The following is a 23,526-nucleotide window of genomic DNA, read 5'->3' as shown; positions in this document are numbered from 1 at the left end:
GTCACCTCGTCCTTTGCCAGCCTCCGTTTATTCCGTAGTTCCTGTTTTGAGTTACAAATATGAGCAACTGCACCGGTATCAAATACCCAGGAGCTACTACGAGTACTGGTAAGGTACACATCAATTACTTGTATATCACATATACCTTGGGTGTTGCCGTCCTTCTTCTTGTCCGCTAAATATTTGGGGCAGTTCCGCTTCCAGTGACCACTTCCCTTGCAGTAAAAGCACTCAGTCTCGGGCTTGGGTCCATTCTTTGACTTCTTCCCGGTAACTGGCTTACCGGGCGCGGCAACTCCCTTGCCGTCCTTCTTGAAGTTCTTCTTACCCTTGCCCTTCTTGAACTTAGTGGTTTTATTCACCATCAACACTTGATGTTCTTTTCTGATCTCTACCTCAGCTGATTTCAGCATTGAATATACCTCGGGAATGGTCTTTTCCATCCCCTGCATATTGTAGTTCATCACAAAGCTCTTGTAGCTTGGTGGAAGCGACTGGAGGATTCTGTCAATGACCGCGTCATCCGGGAGATTAACTCCCAGCTGAGACAAGCGGTTGTGCAACCCAGACATTCTGAGTATGTGCTCACTAACAGAACTGTTCTCCTCCATTTTACAGCTGAAGAACTTGTCGGAGACATCATATCTCTCGACCCGGGCATGAGCTTGAAAAACCAGTTTCAGCTCCTCGAACATCTCATATGCTCCATGTTTCTCAAAACGCTTTTGGAGACCCGGTTCTAAGCTGTAAAGCATGCCGCACTGAACGAGGGAGTAATCATCAGCACGCTGCTGCCAAGCGTTCATAATGTCTTGGTTCTCAGGGATTGGTGCTTCACCTAGCGGTGCTTCTAAGACATAATCTTTCTTGGCTGCTATGAGGATGATCCTCAGGTTCCGGACCCAGTCCGTATAGTTGCTGCCATCATCTTTCAGCTTGGTTTTCTCTAGGAATGCGTTGAAATTGAGGACAACGGGGGCCATTTGATCTACAATACATAGTGTAAAGATTTTAGACTAAGTTCATGATAATTAAGTTCATATAATCAAATTATTTAATGAACTCCCACTCAGATAGACATCCCTCTCGTCATCTAAGTGAAACATGATCCGAGTTCAACTAGGCCGTGTCCGATCATCACGTCAGACGGACTAGTCAAGATCGGTGAACATCTCCATGTTGATCGTATCTTCTATACGACTCATGCTCGACCTTTCGGTCCTCCGTGTTCCGAGGCCATGTCTGTACATGCTAGGCTCGTCAAGTCAACCTAAGTGTATTGCGTGTGTTCCGAGGCCATGTTTGTACATGCTAGGCTCGTCAACACCCGTTGTATTCGAACGTTAGGATCTATCACAGCCGATCATCACGTGGTGCTTCGAAACAACGAACCTTCGCAACGGTGCACAGTTAGGGTGAACACTTTCTTGAAATTATTATAAGGGATCATCTTACTTACTACCGTCGTTCTAAGCAAATAAGATGCAAAAACATGATAAACATCACATGCAATCATATAGTGACATGATATGGCCAATATCATCATGCTCCTTTGATCTCCATCTTCGGGGCACCATGATCATCTTCTTCACCGGCATGACACCATGATCTCCATCATCATGATCTCCATCATTGTGTCTTCATGAAGTCGTCACGCCAATGATTACTTCTACTTGTATGGCTAACGCGTTTAGCAACAAAGTAAAGTAAATTACATGGCGTTATTCAATGACACGCAGGTCATGCAAAATAATAAAGACAACTCCTATGGCTCCTGCCGGTTGTCATACTCATCGACATGCAAGTCGTGATTCCTATTACAAGAATATGATCAATCTCATACATCACATATATCATTCATCACATCTTCTGGCCATATCATATCACATATATCACTTGCTGCAAAAACAAGTTAGACGTCCTCTAATTGTTGTTGCAAGTTTTACGTGGTTTGTAGGTTTCTAACAAGAACGTTTTCTTACCTACGTATGACCACAACGTGATTTGCCAATTTCTATTTACCCTTCATAAGGACCCTTTTCATCGAATCCGTTCCGACTAAAGTAGGAGAGACAGACACCCGCTAGCCACCTTATGCAACTAGTGCATGTCAATCGGTGGAACCTGTCTCACGTAAGCGTACGTGTAAGGTCGGTCCGGGCCGCTTCATCCTACAATGCCGCCGAAACAAGAAATGACTAGTAGCGGCAAGAAGAATTGGCAACATCAACGCCCACAACTTCTTTGTGTTCTACTCGTGCATAGTAACTACGCATAGGCCTGGCTCATGATGCCACTGTTGGGAATCGTAGCATAATTTAAAATTTTCCTACGCTCACCAAGATGCAACTATGGAGTCTACTAGCAACGAGGGGAAAGGAGTGGATCTACATACCCTTGTAGATCGCGAGCGGAAGCGTTCCAATGAACGTGGATGACGGAGTCGTACTCGCCGTGATCCAAATCACCGATGACCGAGTGCCGAACGGACGGCACCTCCGCGTTCTACACACGTACGGTGCAGCGACGTCTCCTCCTTCTTGATCCAGCAAGGGGGAAGGAGAGGTTGATGGAGATCCAACAGCACGACGGCGTGGTGGTGGATGTAGCGGGTCTCCGGCAGGGCTTCGCCGAGCTTCTGCGAGAGAGAGAGAGGTGTTGCAGGGGAGGAGGGAGGCGCCCAAGGCTTAGATCTTGCTGCCCTCCCTTCCCCCCACTATATATAGGGCCAAGGGAGAGGGGGGGCGCAGCCTTGCCCCTTCCTTCAAGGAAGGGTGCGGCCAGGGGGGAGTCCTTCCCCCCCAAGGCACCTCGGAGGTGCCTTCCCCCTTTAGGACTCTCCCTTCTTTCTTATCTCTTGCGCATGGGCCTCTTGGGGCTGGTGCCCTTGGCCCATATAGGCCAAGGCGCACCCCTTACAGCCCATGTGGCCCCCCGGGGCTGGTGGACCCCCTTGGTGGACCCCCGGACCCCTTTCGGCACTCCCGGTACAATACCGATAAAGCGCGAAACTTTTCCGGCGACCAAAATAAGACTTCCCATATATAAATCTTTACCTACGGACCATTCCGGAACCTCTCGTGACGTCCGGGATCTCATCCGGGACTCCGAACAACTTTCGGGTTTCCGCATACATATATCTCTACAACCCTAGCGTCACCGGACCTTAAGTGTGTAGACCCTACGGGTTCGGGAGACATGCAGACATGACCGAGACGCCTCTCCGGTCAATAACCAACAGCGGGATCTGGATACCCATGTTGGCTCCCACATGTTCCACGATGATATCATCGGATGAACCACGGTGTCGAGGATTCAATCAATCCGTATGCAATTCCCTTTGTCAATCGGTATGTTACTTGCCCGAGATTCGATCGTCGGTATCCCAATACCTTGTTCAATCTCGTTACCGGCAAGTCTCTTTACTCGTACCGCAATGCATGATCCCGTGACTAACGCCTTAGTCACATTGAGCTCATTATGATGATGCATTACCGAGTGGGCCCAGAGATACCTCTCCGTCACACGGAGTGACAAATCCCAGTCTCGATCCGTGCCAACCCAACAGACACTTTCGGAGATACCCGTAATGCACCTTTATAGTCACCCAGTTACGTTGTGACGTTTGGCACACCCAAAGCACTCCTACGGTATCCGGGAGTTGCACGATCTCATGGTCTAAGGAAAAGATACTTGACATTGGAAAAGCTCTAGCAAACGAAACTACACGATCTTTTATGCTATGCTTAAGTTGGGTCTTGTCCATCACATCATTCTTCTAATGATGTGATCCCGTTATCAATGACATCCAATGTCCATAGTCAGGAAACCATGACTATCTGTTGATCAACGAGCTAGTCAACTAGAGGCTTACTAGGGACAGGTTGAGGTCTATGTATTCACACATGTATCACGATTTCCGGACAATACAATTATAGCATGAATAATAGACAATTACCATGAACAAAGAAATATAATAATAACCATTTATTATTGCCTCTAGGGCATATTTCCAACATCTCTTTACTCGTTCCGTAATACATCATCCCGCAACTAACTCATTAGTTATAATGCTTGCAAGGCTTATAGTGATGTGCATTACCGAGTGGGCCCAGAGATACCTCTCCGACAATCGGAGTGACAAATCCTAATCTCGAAATACGCCAAGCCAACAAGTACCTTCGGAGACACCTGTGGAGCACCTTTATAATCACCCAGTTACGTTGTGACGTTTGGTAGCACACAAAGTGTTCCTCCGGTAAACGGGAGTTGCAAAATCTCATAGTCATAGGAACATGTATAAGTCATGAAGAAAGCAATAGCAGAATACTAAACGATCAAGTGCTAAGCTAACAGAATGGGTCAAGTCAATCACATCATTCTCCTAATGATGTGATCCCGTTAATCAAATGACAACTCATGTCTATGGCTAGGAAACATAACCATCTTTGATCAACGAGCTAGTCAAGTAGAGGCATACTAGTGACACTCTGTTTGTCTATGTATTCACACAAGTATTATGTTTCCAGTTAATACAATTCTAGCATGAATAATAAACATTTATCATGATATGAGGAAATAAATAATAACTTTATTATTGCCTCTAGGGCATATTTCCTTCAATCTCCCACTTGCACTAGAGTCAATAATCTAGTTCACATCGCCATGTGATTTAACACCAATAGTTTACATCACCATGTGATTAACACCCATAGTTCACATCGTCATGTGGCCAACACCGAAAGGGTTTACTAGAGTCAATAATCTAGTTCACATCGCTATGTGATTAATACCCAAAGAGTACTAAGGTGTGATCATGTTTTGCTTGTGAGAGAAGTTTAGTCAACGGGTCTGCCACATTCAGATCCGTATGTATTTTGCAAATTTCTATGTCAACAATGCTCTACACAGAGCTACTCTAGCTAATAGTTCCCACTTTCAATATGTATCCAGATTGAGACTTAGAGTCATTTGGATCAGTGTAAAAAACTTGCATCGATGTAACCCTTTACGACGAACATTTTGTCACATCCATAATCGAGAAACATATCCTTATTCCACTAAGGATAATTTTGACCGTTGTCCAGTGATCTACTCCTAGATCACTATTGTACTCCTTTGCCAAACTCAGTGGTAGGGTATACAATAGATCTGGTACACAGCATGGCATACTTTATAGAACCTATGACTGAGGCATAGGGAATGACTTTTCATTCTCTTTCTATTTTCTGCTGTGGTCGGGTTTTGAGTCTCAACTTCACACCTTGCAACACAGGCAAGAACTCCTTCTTTGACTGTTCCATTTTGAACTACTTCAAAATCGTGTCAATGTATGTAGTCATTGAAAAAACTTATCAAACGTCTTGATCTATCTCTATAGATCTTGATGCTCAATGTGTAAGCAGCTTCATCGAGGTCTTTCTTTGAAAAACTCTTTTCAAACACTCCTTTATACTTTCCAGAAAATTCTACATTATTTCTGATCAACAATATGTCATTCACATATAATTATCAGAAATGTTGTAGTGCTCCCACTCACTTTCTTGTAAATACAGGTTTCATCACAAGTCTGTATAAAACTATATGCTTTGATCAACTCATCAAAGCGTATATTCCAACTCCGAGATGCTTGCACCAGTCCATAGATGGACCGCTGGAGCTTGCACATTTTCTTAACACCTTTAGGATCGACAAAACCTTCTGGTTGCATTATATACAACTCTTCTTTAAGAAATCCATTAAGGAATGTAGTTTTGACATCCATTTGCCAGATTTCATAAAATGTGACAATTTGCTAACATGATTCGGACAAACTTAAACATCGCACAGAGTGAGAAAATCTCATCATAGTCAACACCTTGAACTTTGTCAAAAACCTTTTTCGACTAGTCTAGCTTTGTAGATAGTAACACTACTATCAGCGTCCATCTTCCTCTTGAAGATCCATTTATTTGCTATGGTTTGCCGATTGATAACCCACAAGTATAGGGGATCGCAACAGTTTTCGAGGGTAGAGTATTCAACCCAAATTTATTGATTCGACACAAGGGGAGCCAAAGAATATTCTCAAGTATTAGCAGTTGAGTTGTTAATTCAACCACACCTGGATAACTTAGTATCTGCAGCAAAGTATTTAGTAGCAAAGTAATATGGAAGTAACGGTAACGGTAGCAAAAGTAATATTTTTGGGTTTTGTAGTGATTGTAACAGTAGCAACGGAAAAGTAAATAAGTGGAGAACAATATGTGAAAATCTCATAGGCATTGGATCGGTGATGGAGAATTATGCCGGATGCGGTTCATCATGTAACAGTCATAACATAGGGTGACACAGAACTAGCTCCAATTTATCAATGTAATGTAGGCATGTATTCCGAATATAGTCATACGTGCTTATGGAAAAGAACTTGCATGACATCTTTTGTCCTACCCTCCCGTGGCAGCGGGGTCCTAGCGGAAACTAAGGGATATTAAGGCCTCCTTTTAATAGAGTACCGGACCAAAGCATTAACACATAGTGAATACATGAACTCCTCAAACTACAGTCATCACCGGGAGTGGTCCCGATTATTGTCACTTCGGGGTTGCCGGATCATAACACATAGTAGGTGACTATAGACTTGCAAGATAGGATCAAGAACTCACATATATTCATGAAAACATAATAGGTTCAGATCTGAAATCATGACACTCGGGCCCTAGTGACAAGCATTAAGCATAGCAAAGTCATAGCAACATCAATCTCAGAACATAGTGGATACTAGGGATCAAACCCTAACAAAACTAACTCGATTACATGATAAATCTCATCCAACCCATCACCGTCCAGCAAGCCTACGATGGAATTACTCACGCACGGCGGTGAGCATCATGAAATTGGTGATGGAGGATGGTTGATGATGACGACGGCGACGGATTCCCCTCTCCGGAGCCCCGAACAGACTCCAGATCAGCCCTCCCGAGAGAGTTTAGGGCTTGGCGGATGAATCCTTCTCCCTGATTTTTTTTCTCCCCGAACACGAATATATGGAGTTGGAGTTGAGGTCGGTGGAGCAACAGGGGGCCCACGAGGCAGGGGGCGCGCCCCCCACCCTCGTGGACAGGTGGAGGCCCCCCTGACATGGATTCTTCTTCCAGTATTTTTAATATTTTCCAAAAATAAGTTTCGTGGAGTTTCAGGTCATTCCGAGAACTTTTGTTTCTGCACATAAATAACACCATGGCAATTCTGCTGAAAACAGCGTCAGTCCGGGTTAGTTCCATTCAAATCATGCAAGTTAGAGTCCAAAACAAGGGCAAAAGTGTTTGGAAAAGCAGATACGACGGAGACGTATCACCGATCATCGGGCAAGTCAACCAAAGTCCACACTTTGTTCTCATACATAGATCCCATCTCAGATTTCATGGCCTCAAGCCATCTCGCGGAATCTGGGCTCATCATCGCTTCCTCATAGTTCGTAGGTTCGTCATGGTCAAGTAACATGACCTCCAGAATAGGATTACCGTACCACTCTGGTGCGGATCTCACTCTGGTTTACCTATGAGGTTCGGTAGTAACTTGATCTGAAGTTACATGATCATCATCATTAGCTTCTTCACTAATTGGTGTAGGAGTCACAGGAACAAATTTCTGTGAACTACTTTCCAATAAGGGAGCAGGTATAGTTACCTCATCAAGTTCTACTTTCCTCCCACTCACTTCTTTCGCGAGAAACTCCTTCTCTAGAAAGGATCCATTATAAGCAACGAATATCTTGCCTTCGGATCTATGATAGAAGGTGTACCCAACTGTCTCCTTTGGTTATCCTATGAAGACACATTTCTCCTATTTGGGTTTGAGCTTATCAGGATGAAACTTTTTCACATAAGCATCGCAACCCCAAATTTTAAGAAACGACAACTTTTGGTTTCTTGCCAAACCACAGTTCATACGGTGTCGTCTCAACAGATTTATATGGTACCCTTTTTAACGTGAATGCAGCTGTCTCTAATGTATAACCCCAAAATGATAGTGGTAAATCGGTAAGAGACATCATTGATTGCATTATATCTAATAAAGTACGGTTACGATGTTCGGACACACCATTACGCTGTGGTGTTCCAGGTGGCGTGAGTTGCGAAACTATTCCGCATTGTTTCAAATGAAGATCAAACTCGTAACTCAAATATTCTCCTCCACGATCAGATCGTAGAAACTTTATTTTCTTGTTACGATGATTTTCCACTTCACTCTGAAATTATATGAACTTTTCAAATGTTTCAGACTTATGTTTCATCAAGTAGATATACCCATATCTGCTCAAATCATCTGTGAACGTTAGAAAATAACGATACCTGCCGCGAGCCTCAACACTCATCGGACTGCATTCATCAGTATGTATTATTTCCAACAAGTCTGTTGTTCGCTCCATTGTTCCGGAGAACGAAGTCTTAGTCATCTTGCCCATGAGGCATGGTTCGCAAGCATCAACTAATTCATAATCAAGTGATTTCAAAAGTCCATCAGCATGGATTTTCTTCATGCGCTTTACACCAATATGACCTAAACGGCAGTGCCAAAAAGAAGTTGCACTATCATTATTAACTTTGCATCTTTTGGCTTCAGTATTATGAATATGTGTATCACTACGATCGAGATCCAACAAACCATTTTCATTGGGTGTATGACCATAGAAGGTTTTATTCATGTAAATAGAATAACAATTATTCTCTAACTTAAATGAATAACCGTATTGCAATAAACATGATCAAATCATATTCATGCTCAATGCAAACACCAAATAACACTTATTTAGGTTCAACACTAATCTCGAAAGTACAGGGAGTGTGCGATGATGATCATATCAATCTTGGAACTACTTCCAACACACATCGTCACCTCGCCCTTAACTAGTTTCTGTTCATTCTGCAACTCCCGTTTCGAGTTACTACTCTTTAGCAACTGAACTAGTATCAAATACTGAGGGGTTGCTATAAACACTAGTAAAGTACACATCAATAACATGTATATCAAATATACCTTTGTTCACTTTGTCATCCTTCTTATCCGCCAAATACTTGGGCAGTTCCGCTTCCAGTGACCAGTCCCTTTGCAGTAGAAGCACTCAGTCTCAGGCTTAGGTCCAGACTTGGGTTTCTTCACTTGAGCAGCAACTTGATTGCCGTTCTTCTTGAAGTTCCCCTTCTTCCCTTTGCCCTTTTCTTAAAACGGGTGGTCTTGTCAACCATCAACACTTGATGCTCTTTCTTGATTTCTACCTTCGTCGATTTCAGCATCGCGAAGAGCTCGGGAATTACTTCTGTCATCCCTTGCATATTATAGTTCATCACGAAGTTCTAGTAACTTGGTGATAGTGACTAGAGAACTTTGTCAATACTATCTTATCTGAAAGATTAACTCCCACTTGATTCAAGCAATTGTAGTACTCAGACAATCTGAGCACATGCTCACTGGTTGAGCTATTCTCCTCCATCTTATAGGCAAAGTACTGTCAGAGGTCTCATACCTCTCAACACGGACGTGAGTATGAAATACCATTTCAACTCTTGGAACATCTTATATGCTCCATGGTGTTCAAAACATTTTTGAAGTCCCGGTTCTAAGCCGTAAAGCATGGTGCACTAAACTACAAGTAGTCATCATATCGAGCTTGCCAAACGTTCATAATGTCTGCATCTGCTCCTGCAATTGGTCTGTCACCTAGCGGTGCATCAAGGACATAGTTCTTCTGTGCAGCAATGAGGATAATCCTCAGATCACGGATCCAATCCGCATCTTTGCTACTAACATCTTTCAACTTAGTTTTCTCTAGGAACATATCAAAATAAAACAGGGGAGCTAAACGCAAGCTATTGATCTACAACATAGATATGCTAATACTACCAGGACTAAGTTCATGATAAATTAAAGTTCAATTAATAACATTACTTAAGAACTCCCACTTAGATAGACATCCCTCTAATCATCTAAGTGATCACGTGATCCAAATCAACTAAACCATGTCCGATCATCACGTGAGATGGAGTAGTTTTCAATGGTGAACATCACTATGTTGATCATATCTACTATATGATTCACGCTCGACCTTTCGGTCTCAGTGTTCCGAGGCCATATCTGCATATGCTAGGCTCGTCAAGTTTAACCTGAGTATTCCGCGTGTGCAACTGTTTTGCACCCGTTGTATTTGAACGTAGAGTCTATCACACCCGATCATCACGTGGTGTCGATGCACGAAGAACTTTCGCAACGGTGCATACTCAGGGAGAACACTTATACCTTGAAATTTAGTGAGAGATCATCTTATAATGCTACCGTCGATCTAAGCAAAATAAGATGCATAAAAGATAAACATCACATGCAATCAATATAAGTGATATGATATGGTCATCATCATCTTGTGCTTGTGATCTCCATCTCCGAAACACCTTCATGATCACCATCGTCACCGGCGCGACACCTTGATCTCCATCGTAGCATCGTTGTTGTCTCGCCAACTATTGCTTCTACGACTATCGCTACCGCTTAGTGATAAAGTAAAGCATTACAGGGCGATTGCATTGCATACAATAAAGCGACAACCATAAGGCTCCTGCCAGTTGCCGATAACTCGGTTACAAAACATGATCATCTCATACAATAAAATATAGTATCATGTCTTGACCATATCACATCACAACATGCCCTGCAAAAACAAGTTAGACGTCCTCTACTTTGTTGTTGCAAGTTTTACGTGGCTGCTACGGGTTGAGCAAGAACCGTTCTTACCTACGCATCAAAACCATAACGATAGTTTGTCAAGTTAGTGTTGTTTTAACCTTCTCAAGGAGCGGGCGTAGCCACACTCGATTCAACTAAAGTTGGAGAAACTGACACCCGCCGGCCACCTGTGTGCAAAGCACGTCGGTAGAACCAGTCTCGTGTAAGCGTACGCGTAATGTCGGTCCGGACCGCTTCATCCAACAATACCGCCGAACCAAAGTATGACATGCTGGTAAGCAGTATGACTTATATCGCCCACAACTCACTTGTGTTCTACTCGTGCATATAACATCTACACATAAAACCTGGCTCTGATACCACTGTTGGGAAACGTAGTAATTTCAAAAAAATCCTACGCACACGCAGGATCATGGTGATGCATAGCAACGAGAGGGGATAGTATCATCCACGTACCCTCGTAGACCGAGAGCGGAAGTGTTAGCACAACGCGGTTGATGTAGTCATACGTCTTCACGCTCCGACCGATCAAGTACCCAACGTATGGCACCTCCGAGTTCAGCACACGTTCAGCTCGATGACGTCCCACGAACTCCGATCCAGCTGAGCTTTGCAGAAGAGTTCCGTCAGCACGACGGCGTGATGACAGTGTTGACGATGATACCGACGCAGGGCTTCGCCTAAGCACCACTATGATATTATCGAGGTGGAATATGGTGGAGGGGGGGACCGCACACGGCTAAGAGATCAATGATCAATTGTTGTGTCTATGGGGTGCCCCCTGCCCCCGTATATAAAGGAGCAAGGGAGAGGCCGGCCCTAGAGGGGGCGTGCCAAGTGTGGGGAGTCCTACTAGGACTCCCAAGTCCTAGTAGGATTCCCATTCCCTTTCCGGAGTAGGAGAGAAGGAAAGAGGGGGAGAGGGAGAAGGAAAAGGGGCCTGCACCCCTTGTCCAATTCAGACCAGAGGGGGGGGCGCGCCTCCTTCCTTTTGGCCTCTCTCCTCTATTCCCATATGGCCCAATAAGGCTCAATACTTCTCCCGGTGAATTTCTGTAACTCCCCGGTACTCCGAAAATACCCGAATCACTCGGAAACTTTCCGATGTCCGAATATAGTCATCCAATATATCGATCTTTACGTCTCGACCATTTCGAGACACCTCGTCATGTCCTCGATCTCATCCGGGACTCCGAACTACCTTCGGTACATCAAATCACATAACTCATAATACAAATCGTCATCGAACTTTAAGCGTGCGGACCCTACGGGTTCGAGAACTATGTAGACATGACCGAGACACGTCTCCGGTCAATAACCAATAGCGGAACCTGGATGCTCATATTGGCTCCTACATACTCTACGAAGATCTTTATCGGTCAAACCGCATAACAACATACGTTGTTCCCTTTGTCATTGGTATGTTACTTGCCCGAGATTCGATCGTCGGTATCTCAATACCTAGTTCAATCTCGTTACCGGCAAGTCTCTTTACTCGTTCCGTAATACATCATCCCGCAACTAACTCATTAGTTATAATGCTTGCAAGGCTTATAGTGATGTGCATTACCGAGTGGGCCCAGAGATACCTCTCCGACAATCGGAGTGACAAATCCTAATCTCGAAATACGCCAAGCCAACAAGTACCTTCGGAGACACTTGTAGAGCACCTTTATAATCACCCAGTTACGTTGTGACGTTTGGTAGCACACAAAGTGTTTCTCCGGTAAACGGGAGTTACAAAATCTCGTAGTCATAGGAACATGTATAAGTCATGAAGAAAGCAATAGCAGAATACTAAACGATCAAGTGCTAAGCTAACGGAATGGGTCAAGTCAATTACATGCATACTAGTGACACTCTGTTTGTCTATGTATTCACACAAGTATTATGTTTCCAGTTAATACAATTCTAGCATGAATAATAAACATTTAACATGATATGAGGAGATAAATAATAACTTTATTATTGCCTCTAGGGCATATTTTTTTTCAGATTAAGCCTCCCACTGATGTAGTAGTGTCTGAACTCGGATCTTCCCCGACGGGGCATCCGTTCTGTACCCATTTCCTCCCTACTATAAAGCAAAGGCAGAGCTCCTGCTATTCACGTCAAAATGTGAACATATACTAACCATGGCACTGGTGCTTGACTGACTAGGCCGCATGAGCCGGGCGGAACCGGGAGGCGAGGATCCAGAGCATCCCGAGTGCCGACATGGCGGCGAGGGCCCCGGCGGCGCATGCGGTCGCAACGGCGACAAGGTACGTTAAGCACACGGTGGCCTCCGGGTGGCAGTAGCTGTGCTGGATAGCGAGCTGGTCGACGGCGAGGGCGGCGCACGCCGAGCCGAAGGTGGAGCACGCGACGACCCACTCGACGGCTATGAGGACCAGGAGCTCGACATTGGTGGGCTCCCAGCCTTCGGAAGACAGCCACTTCATCTGTAACGCCAGTAGCACCGCACTCCACGGGAAGGCACCGCACATCAAAGCCCACCACATCAACCTGGCCAACATCCTTGTATATCAGACCCATCAGAGAAAGCATGGACCGGGCTAGCAGGGATCAGAATCAAATTAAGCAGGCAGCAAATTAAAAGAAGAGAAATCAAATTAAGCGCGGGACTCAGCTGGTTGGGTAGCCTGAACGATGGCTGGTATGGGTCCTCCAGGCAACAGACGACGAACACCACCTCCAAGACGAGAAGGAAGCTGTCGGCTGTGGAGGAGAGGACGAGGAGCTCCAGCCTCCTGCCCACGGCCATGCGCGCGACGTGGGAGGGGGCCTGTCTCCAACGATCGGACCTACGGACACCGGTAGAGAAGCAGAATTGTCATTGATGCATCCCCAACCCCACCCCTTTGATTCGAAACGGCTTTGCCGTGCCTGCCCTGGGTGTTTTCATCGATTTGGAAACTTGATAGGGGAAGAGAAGTGGTGGCGTCTGTGCTAGCTTGCTAATAGATGACCATGAAGTAGTGGGCTTGCGTTCTGGAGTATTAGCCGTTTCTATCGACCGTATCATGCATTTCCCGTGTGTGTGTGGTGTTGTGTTGCACACTTGCACGGTCCTGCCGGTAACACTTTGCGCGTGTGTTTCTGGATGACAGGACAGTTTAGCAGTCCGCTGATTCGAATTTGGCATCGATCAATTTTTGAATGAAGGAAGAAAAAGGAAAAGGAGGGGGGGGGGGGGGGGGGGGGTGGGGGGTGGGGGGGGGGGCTCGCTAGAGATGTTAGAATAAATCCAAGGCATACCGTCGATCATCCGAGGACCAAGCAATCACACGAGCACGGCACCGAGATTTGTTAACGAGGTTCACCATCATGGCTATATCCCCGGGGCCTGACTACGGGCGCTTCTCCCCATGACACCGCTACAATACTGCACCTGGCCGCCCGAGCGCCGGCACACGCCGCCGGTTTCCCCCGCGTGCATGTGCTATTATGTTGGTATGGGTTACATCGTGGATTTTTTTTCAAAACTATGACGTATTTTATAGAAAATTCGAAAACTATAGCATGCAGTGGAGAAAAATCAAAACTAGCACCCCGTCGGCCACGCGTGGGCCGAAAAGGGTGTTTTCGGCCTCCCCTTGGCCGAAAAGGACTTTTCAACCGTGCCTTGGCCGAAGAGGTGCGTACCTGGGCCGAAAAGACCTTTTTGGTCAGCAGTAGGCCGAAAAGTCTTTTTCGGTCAGGAGTAGGCCGAAAAGTCCCTTGGGCCCACCTTTTCACGTGAATGGTTGGCCGAAGTTGCATGGCTCCACTCTTCGGCTTACGTTAGGCCGAAATGTATTTTTGTTTAATTTTGGCATATAAATACTGTGCAACCATTGCCCATCTTAGACATTGAAAAAAAATATTTTCGCGCAACCCTTTTCCCTCAATATTTTTTCGCCAACTGTTTTCCTCCATATGTTCCCGCCAACCCTTTTTCGCAGTCATTCTTTCCCGCCATTTTCTCCTCTCTACCTATAAAACCCCCTTCACACGGAGGTGGATAAGCAGTCCAGTGTACTGTAGTCGAGATGTCCCATTATCCTTTCGATCGTAGTTTTCACCCTGGAAAGAGCAGATGTCCTCTGAGGCTAGCCACCGATTTCAGGATGGACAATAGGATAGTTTCATGGGACGAACTCACCGGTAGTGACACCATAATGAATGAGTTGGCTCACGAATTACGTAGGTCTGGGTGGCCTGAAAGGACCTATGAGGAGGTACGTAAAGAACTTCTTAGATTGCATGAAAGGTGGAAGAAGGTAGTGGAGCTGAAGAGTGAAACTTTCAGAAAGACTGCAGCAAAGCATCCATTTTTATGAGAGATACTTTCATATCAAGTAACAATTAATTAGATTATTTCTTGCTATACAATAGTATTACTAATGCTTATTTGTTGTCATGCACAGAGACAATTTGCGCATAGCCAGGTGAGGGGCTGCTACCCGTCCTTCACTGTGCAGTTTGATAGTTTGCATGAGGATCAAGTTATCTGGGAGCCATACTCGCATCAGGCTATATTATCCAGGTGCCCAGTTGGGATTTCTGGATTGTGCACTAGAGGTCGACACTATTGGATGACCAAGGCCAAGTTGGTGTTCGACGTGACGGTTGAGGAGATGGCTCTTCATAGGATGATGAGACAGTTTGGTCTATGTCAAGAGCCTGACATTCCAGATATTCCACACTTACCAGAACACGTGCACACATAAGTAGTAATACTATTTTAGTTTTAAGCTATGCATTCAGAATATACCTAATCATGTAACGCGCATGTCAATCTCAGGGACAGTCGCCTTGGAGGAAACAAGTCCATGACTTATTGGCTTCAGAGCATTACCCCTTACGTTGACGAATGGACTACCGCACCGACAAATATCTGGGATGAGGTTCGGCCCTTTAACTGGGACAAGTTCGGGTTGTATCTGCAGCGTTACCGGCATACAATGAGGATCTACTTGGTTCCATCGGCTGCTCCTGATCAGATCGAAGCCCCTCTCACCAGCGATATGTACCCAACTACCTCTGTTGTGGGAACCAGACACCACGTGGTACGTGCCATGGTTCTCATATGTTAAGTCTTTTCTTAACCTGGACATATTCAATTGGTTATCTATTTGTGTTGTCTGTCATACAATGAGGATCTAATTGGTTAACTCTTCGTGTACAGCTTGACTTGACAAGCGAGGCGCGAGAGGAGGTTCCCACCTTAATGCAGCGCTTTCAGAAGGACTGCAGCATTAAGGCGGAAACCTCCCATATGGAGGGAAACAGTTGCGGGAAAATATTGAGGGGAAAGGGTTGCGCGAAAATATATTTTTTCAATGTCTAAGATGGGCAATGGTTGCACAGTATTTATATGCCAAAATTTAAAAAAAATTACATTTCGGCCTAACGTAAGCCGAAGAGTGGAGCCATGCAACTCCGGCCAACCATTAACGTGAAAAGGTGGGCCCAAGGGACTTTTCGGCCTACTCCTGACCAAAAAGAACTTTTCGGCCTACTGCTGACCAAAAAGGTCTTTTCGGCCAGGTACGCACCTCTTTGGCCAAGGCACGGCCGAAAAGTCCTTTTCGGCCAAGAGGAGGCCAAAAACACCCTTTTCGGCCCACGCGTAGCCGACGGGGTGCTAGTTTTGATTTTTCTCCACCACATGCTATTGTTTCCGAATTTGCTATAAAATACGTCATAGTTTTGAAAAAAATTCTACATCGTGTGTCTACCCCCACTATATATGTGAGGCCTAGAATACAAATGTCCTATTAGGACACAACTCCTACCCTGTCTACACACAGTCCAAAACCAAGTCCAACTGTAACCTACCTTGTACAATAATATTCGACACAACTCTAACAAGAGAGAAGGAAGGGGCCGCCGTCATCACCCCAGTGTCTATCTTAGGGTTGGGGTGGAGGCGGTGGTGGACGGTGGTGGTGGGGCGGTGGTGTGGGGACTCGCCGGAGAGAAAGCTCAGTGCGACGGGGCCTTAGAGGGATGGCCGGGGCGGCAGAGGACCGGTGGTGGGGAGTGGTTCCGGGGAGGGCAGACCGGCAACACGGCGCGGGTGCGCCGCCGGACTCGGGAGGCGGTTAGGCCGGTGGTGACTGGCGGCTCAAGGAAGGAGATGTGTTGAGAGGTTGAAGAAAGACTATGGGCCATTGATTTCGCATCCAACGGTTCAAGAATCGACTGACCTCAAACAAAAAATTCAGCTGACTGATTTCTCGCCATTCCCATGAAGGGAACCACGAAAAATGGTTTTGACCGAATTTTTTGTAATGGCATTGGCAAGCTTTTGAGCTGAACATCATAACACTTTTCACAGGAGGTTGGAGGTAACCCTAGCCGTCGTGGCGGTCATGCAGGCCAGCTTATTGGCCCCTCTGGAGGTCTTCTTCAAAATTATTCTGAAGCTGACATTATCATTCTTCTTCTTTTTGTTGAGAGCGGTTATATATTCTTTGGTAAACATCGATACATCATCCGCTAACACATTAGCCAACAAGTCTGGTGGTTTAGCATTCCAAAACATCGATACAAACCACTCCCTCACTGTCCCCGCGCCGCACGGCCTCCGCAACGCCTTCCCAAACTTCTTCGGTCGTCCCCCATCTACACTACCGCTTCATCATCCCCGCTGCCCCACCTGATTCGAAGCCGCTCTGTCGCTGTCGCCGCACCGCACGGCCTCCGCGGCACCCTGGCGCACTTCTCCGGCCATTCCCCGTCCACACAGGGATGGCCCCGAGGAGTAGATGTAGTTCAAGTAGAATCGGTAGGAAGTAGTTCGGTACGATGTAGTAGTTTTATGTTTTATTAACTATGTTTGCTTCAAATGAACTTGGTATATTTGAACTATGCTTGAAATGATCTAGTAGTTTTACATCATCTATTGGCCACTAGTGCCTATTTACATCAGCTGTTGGAGTTGTATATTTTTTTCTGGATGTATTTACTCACACCAATTTTTAGTGATGTAAAATACATTATTTATTGGAGATGATCTTATCCTTCTATGTCAAGCTGGCAATGGTTAACTGTTACCTGCGTACCCGTGGGTAATTACTCTATCAAGGAACGGGAATGTGCCAGCTTTAATGCCCATGAGAAAGCTGGTAGGTCAGATACCTTACCCAGCGCATAAGACGGGGATGGGGACGGGATAGCATTACCCGTGACTGTTACCCACCTTACCCGTTTGGGCCAGATTCAGCTCTTGGAAGCCGGTGGCTGCTGCGGCTCATTGACGCCACTGTGCAAGGGGTTCCTTCAACTCCACGCGAGCTGCTCATCCGTATTTTTTCTGGCCTCCGGCGATGGTGGCTGGCCTGGACGTGGCGGAGTGGCCGGAAACAGAGAATTCCAAGGATGGGTTTGCAAAATTTCTTTGTTTGGGGTCCTCTGTGATGTATGGCGGAGCCAGCCATAGGACTTGTATCCTCTTTGTATTTCGGTATTTGTACTCTATGATGTTTTCTGTATAAACACAAGTAACGTATGCCTACGAGCGTACAGTTTCGAAAAGAAAATCACCTGTTTTCGTGCTAAACTTCTTCAAGGTTTTGTTGAGCGCTTGCATGGTGGTGACCAGAAATGTGCGCACATGTTTTTTGAGTGAAAGTTAATTTTACTGAAATTATTTTTTCTAGAATAGCAATTTTTTAAATGAGTGAAATACTGAAAGTGTGTGGAGAGAAAAAGGAACGTTGTGCATGATTCGTGTACAGAAGGTCTTTGTGAGGGTTCCTTCCTTCAGATCCGATGGTTAACTTCGATGGTGAGATGCAAACTATAAAAGACGGCTTGACCCAGAGGGATGGTGATGCAGCGGCGTTGATGCATATCGCATTTTGTTGCTGGGATCGCGAAAAGTGGTGGTCACAACACATGTGTGACGTCGACGGTCGTGCTACTCGAGCTACCGGTCTCAAGATCCGGGATGAAAGCCTAGGTCTGACCCGAGTTGGTTATACCTGGCAATGGCGATATTAAGTCGTTACCTTGTTGAAGGCATTGCTCGGTTTTGCTCGGACTGATTCTTCAGGTGAAAACCTAGATTGTTGCCTTTGGTGGTTGGATCCGGTGACGGTGAGGCTTGAGCGTTGCTCCCTTTTTAAAGGCGTTGCTGTTGAAGAACTTCGTCGTCCATGTGGTGTCATTAAATGGTCGGTGCGGATATGGTCTTTGGTATAGCTTGCTGATTGCAGAGCTGATCGCTTTGGGTGTTTTTTTCATCGTCTATGCATACCTTTGGTCTTATTTGACTTTGTTATTTGCTGACGTATTTTTTTGAGTGTGTTGATGTTGGTTGTGTGTATCCTAACTATGCAGAGGCTGGGTGTGTGTGCTTATTTTGTTTGTATCCTTTTGATGCTCCATTCCGAGCCAATAAAATCCACCATTTATCGAAAAAAGAGAAAAGGAAGTGAGCAATATATGGATTCTTAATGGTCGCTGGAGAGAATAGGGGCAAATACCCCAGAACCATCGTGCTCAACACATGTAGTTATGAAATATGATGATTCTTTATACAGTCAATTATTCACATTTAATGTATTCTCTAACTAATACATTTTGATAAACAAGCAAACAGTACCAGCTTGTTGTACATTAGCTAATCTATGAATCCAAACCCACGGCTAGCTAGGCAGCTAGTGGCAACTCATCAAATAGCCTTCGAACTGAAGAAGGTTCCTCCTCTGGTCCTTTCTTGGGCCTTTCACTCAACATAAACATCTGACAATACTTCTTTTTCTGTCCCTCCCTTCCACACAAAAATCCTCCGTTCCTAGGGTGCCAAATCCCAACTGAGCCCTTGCAAAAGGCACACTTTCCTTTAAATTGGCAAATCGGTTTTTCTGATAAATATAGAAGAAACAAGAAAACTTAGAATTCATGCATGTCAAAATGTTTAAACAACATAATAGATGGTCAATACCAAAGAATGCTCTAACAATTTGTGACAAACAAATGGCAGTGCCATTTGTTTTCGTGCATGCACAAATTGAAGTGTCAGTGGTCATGACCGACAACTGCATGCATGAAATTGTAGCTGCAACATAATCAGCAAGTGCAAATGCAAAATATAAAATATTTACACAACATCAATCTTTCACCGATACTATGCACTCTGCTAGTAAGCACATCAACAAATAATGATATTAATATGATCCCATATAAGAATAATTAATATAAAATTTCAAAGGGGAGACACCGATTATATATACACTATGTTTACCATCAAAATACAGTTTGACTCATTAGTCACCAATTTGTTGGATTGTATGGACTAGATATTGCATGTACAATTATGTTTAGTGTTGCAGCCAGTTGGTTATGTAAAATTCATATTAAGGAACTATCTTACAACATGTATGGCCAAGGATATTAGGTGCACAATGAGGATATCTGAAACCGAGAATTCAGAAATCTCGGAACTAAAAACCTGATCGACTAATTCAAAGCCCAGATACACTATACTAGTTCAATCAATAGCAATCGGCAAGACAATACGTTTAACAATAGAATAACGAATCAGTGTAATGTCATGAAACGCTAGGGTCAGCCAAGTCTAACCATTGGTAGCCTTTTGTAAGAACTACCCTCCCGAGGGTACTGCTGGTTGCTCTTAAGGTTGTGCATTGAAGGTTCTCATGTAGAGTAGAGCAAACTAATGAATGTTGATTTTCGTTTTCTTTTATCAATCAGGATGTACCGAGACATGGAATCCATAGATTTGTATACTTTCGAAAAGAAAACTACTAGTAGCCTCCATTCTGAGATTGGATTTTCGACTCTCGGGTGTACTACACCCGAGTTTGCAAAAAAATGAAAAAACAATATCAAACGTGATCCAAAAATTCTGAAATTTTTCAACATCAAACGTGATCAAATGTTTTAGTTTTTTGCGAAGTTTCATCACAAATAAAGCTCTCACAAAAAAAATCATATACTCAAAAAGTGCACAAAACATTGACCCGTGATTTTTTTGGCAAGAGCTCCCTCCATATTTGTGGATGAAATTTTGCAAGAACCTAAAACATTTTATCTTGTTTGCCATTGCAAAATTCCAGAATTTTTGGATAATGTTGCTATATGTTTTCCTTTTTTTTTGTAAACTCAGGTGTAGTCACCTGAGTGTAGCCACACCTTTCCGATACTGATACTCCCTCCATATTTGACCAAGTTTATAAGAAAAAAAATATGAATAATTGCAATGCCAAATTAGTATCATTACATGGACAATAAATAACAATTTTCCATTAATTACTCCCTCCATTCCTAAATATAAGTATTTTTAGAGATTCCAATATCGACTACATACGGGTCAAAATGAGTGAATCTACACTCTAAAATACGTCTATATACATCCGTATGTAGACTATGCTAAAATCTCTAAAAATACATATATTTAGGAACGGAGGTAGTATATTTATTTAGTATTGTGGTTGTTGATGGGTGTTCCTATAAATTTGGTCAAACTATGCACCATATGACTTCCGACAAAATTAGTGTGCATTTTCTTTCAAATCAGAGGGACTACTAGACAGCTAGCATAAAACTATGACAAATGTAGGGATCAACATATGTTGGAGCAATTCAAGTAGTTAATTGTATAGTTACCCACCCAATATAGTGCACGTTTCGACAACTGGTTTGCCGAAGCGGTCATAGTGTAGCTCAGCGAAGAAATACTGGTCAGAGGTATCTGGTTCTGGAGCAACCCTGCCGCGAGCCCAGAAGTTGTGCTTTTTGAGGCACCGGCGAGCTAAAAAGTTGAAGTGAAACCAAATCTCGTCCCTGAATCCGACACGGTTGCACGACATAGGACTGACAAGCTCGAACTCTGCACCCTGAAACATAGAACACAAGGAAGGCATAGGGAAATTTTGTAAGGCCCATCAACAAACTTGTTCAATAAAAGGAATATTTTTCTAGTCGAACTATGTATATTTTTCTAGTATAATATCCGACAAAACTTGTTCAAACAAGCAAGCAAGGTAATGATCTATTACCGGGTTGTTCGAATTGTAGTGGCGAAGGGCGATCTGGACATGTGGGAGAACGATGGCTTTGTTGCGCTCCCTGCATGCGTGCATATATATGTGAGTACATGTTATGACTAATGGTCACAGCTTCTTAATATTACTAGCGAGTAGATCATCCTACTATCAATAATGGAACAGCTAGCTGGCGGATGAAGCCAATCTGCGTGGGATGATGTATAGGAGGGAGCAGCACACTTCTGAGCGGGGGCCGTACAAGACGAGGTTGAGGCGACGCTTGCGCTCCAACCTGTCCATGAAGCGTTGGACATGGCGTTGTTGCTGGTCGAGGGGCAGCTCGTGGAGAAGGGCCCCCCGTGGGGATCGTCCTCGTCCACGATCTGCCCGTCAAGGTGTAAAAACTCCACTGCTGCGTCGGCGATGGCGGAAGAGACGGCGGATCCCATCGCTGCAATTTAGTCGCAAGGGAAGGGGTCGGATATATAATAACGAACTAACAAAACAGAAGAGGAAACATTGGCTGTACTACAGATATATAAACCGCAAACTGAGAGTCTACAGGAAGACTGGATTTATGTTGGGACGGCGGCGAGATTGGGTTCTATTCCGAAGAGGAATCCAGAGCCTTTCTTAACCCTAATCTTGTACGGTTAAGAAGAGCCTTCTCTCCCCACTGGATTTATGTATAGGAGACTTGTGAGCCGGGGATATGGCGTCTGTCTAGCAGAACCCAAATCAAATCAAGCACAAATAGGACCTGATCGACGACTATGGTGGGGTGGGGAGAGTATATGGCAATCCGGCCACGGCGTCTTGTGAGCCGCCGGGGATAACCGAAAGGCCCGAGACGGGGACTTCGATATACTCTAGTACCACCTCTCTTTTTTTGACAGCACCGATACAGGGGTGAACCCTATTTGACGCCCGCGTGCGTCAAACTGCTGCAGCTTCGCTATACAGTTCGACTCCTTGATACAGGGTGGTTTTCTGTGAATTTTAGTACTGGCTCGCTGTGACGCCAGGCAATGCGCCGGGCCATTCCCGAATGCTCGTCTTCTTGACGCGCGCGAGCGTCAGCAAGGGCAAATCCTATTTGACGTGCTTCGCGTTCGCTGCTTTGGTTTTTTGTTCCTTTTCTTCTATTGCCTTTTTGTTACGTTTTATCTTTTTGGTTTTCCTTTCTAGTTCTTTTACGTTATTTTTGTTTTTTTCTTTCTCTTTTACATTTAAGGAAATGTTTCATCGTGCATTTTTTTCGTTAGTACTGTACTACGATGAACAGTCTGTGTTTCTTCTGTTTATTTTTAATTTTCGTTATTTCTTGTGTAGTATACAAGAGTTCATCCCGTATTACAAAAATGTGCATCATATATTTAAGAAAATGTTTACTGCGTATTAAGAAAATGTTCATTGTGTATTTAAAAAATGTTCAGCATATACCACAAGAATGTCCAATGTGTATTTTCAAATTGTTCAGGGTATCCCGCAAAAATTTAAAATATGTATTTTCAAATTGTTCAACATATATCCCAAAAAAAAGGTTCAATGTGTATTTGAGAAATGTTCATCATATATTACAAAAACGTTCAACATATATCAAAAAATGTTCAATGGTTGAATTTTTATTTTTGGGTCTGTCACTACATATAGTTCTTAATTATTCACGCAGCCTATTGATTGTAATCACAAAGCAGCTCAAGTGATAAGGAACGCTAAACTCTCTACCGTAGGGTTTGGAGTTTGATTCCACGATACGGCGTTGTTTTTTGGGATTTTTAGTACAGGCTCACTGTGACGCCAG

At 44.3% G+C, this 23,526-nt stretch overlaps 1 long non-coding RNA gene across 1 annotated transcript; it reads right to left on the bottom strand.

Moving 5' to 3' along the window:
• Positions 1 to 18,784: 18,784 nt before the first annotated feature.
• On the bottom strand, positions 18,785 to 23,526 carry LOC120974427 (uncharacterized). Its single transcript, XR_005769829.3, has 4 exons — positions 21,889 to 23,526; positions 21,735 to 21,804; positions 21,347 to 21,572; positions 18,785 to 19,577 (listed from the first exon to the last, which is right to left on the bottom strand). It is a non-coding gene; the product is annotated as an uncharacterized lncRNA (long non-coding RNA).

Source organism: Aegilops tauschii, chromosome 2, assembly GCF_002575655.3.
Source record: "Aegilops tauschii subsp. strangulata cultivar AL8/78 chromosome 2, Aet v6.0, whole genome shotgun sequence".
NCBI classification, from domain to species: domain Eukaryota; kingdom Viridiplantae; phylum Streptophyta; class Magnoliopsida; order Poales; family Poaceae; genus Aegilops; species Aegilops tauschii.
This window is presented reverse-complemented; position numbering and strand designations above follow the sequence as displayed.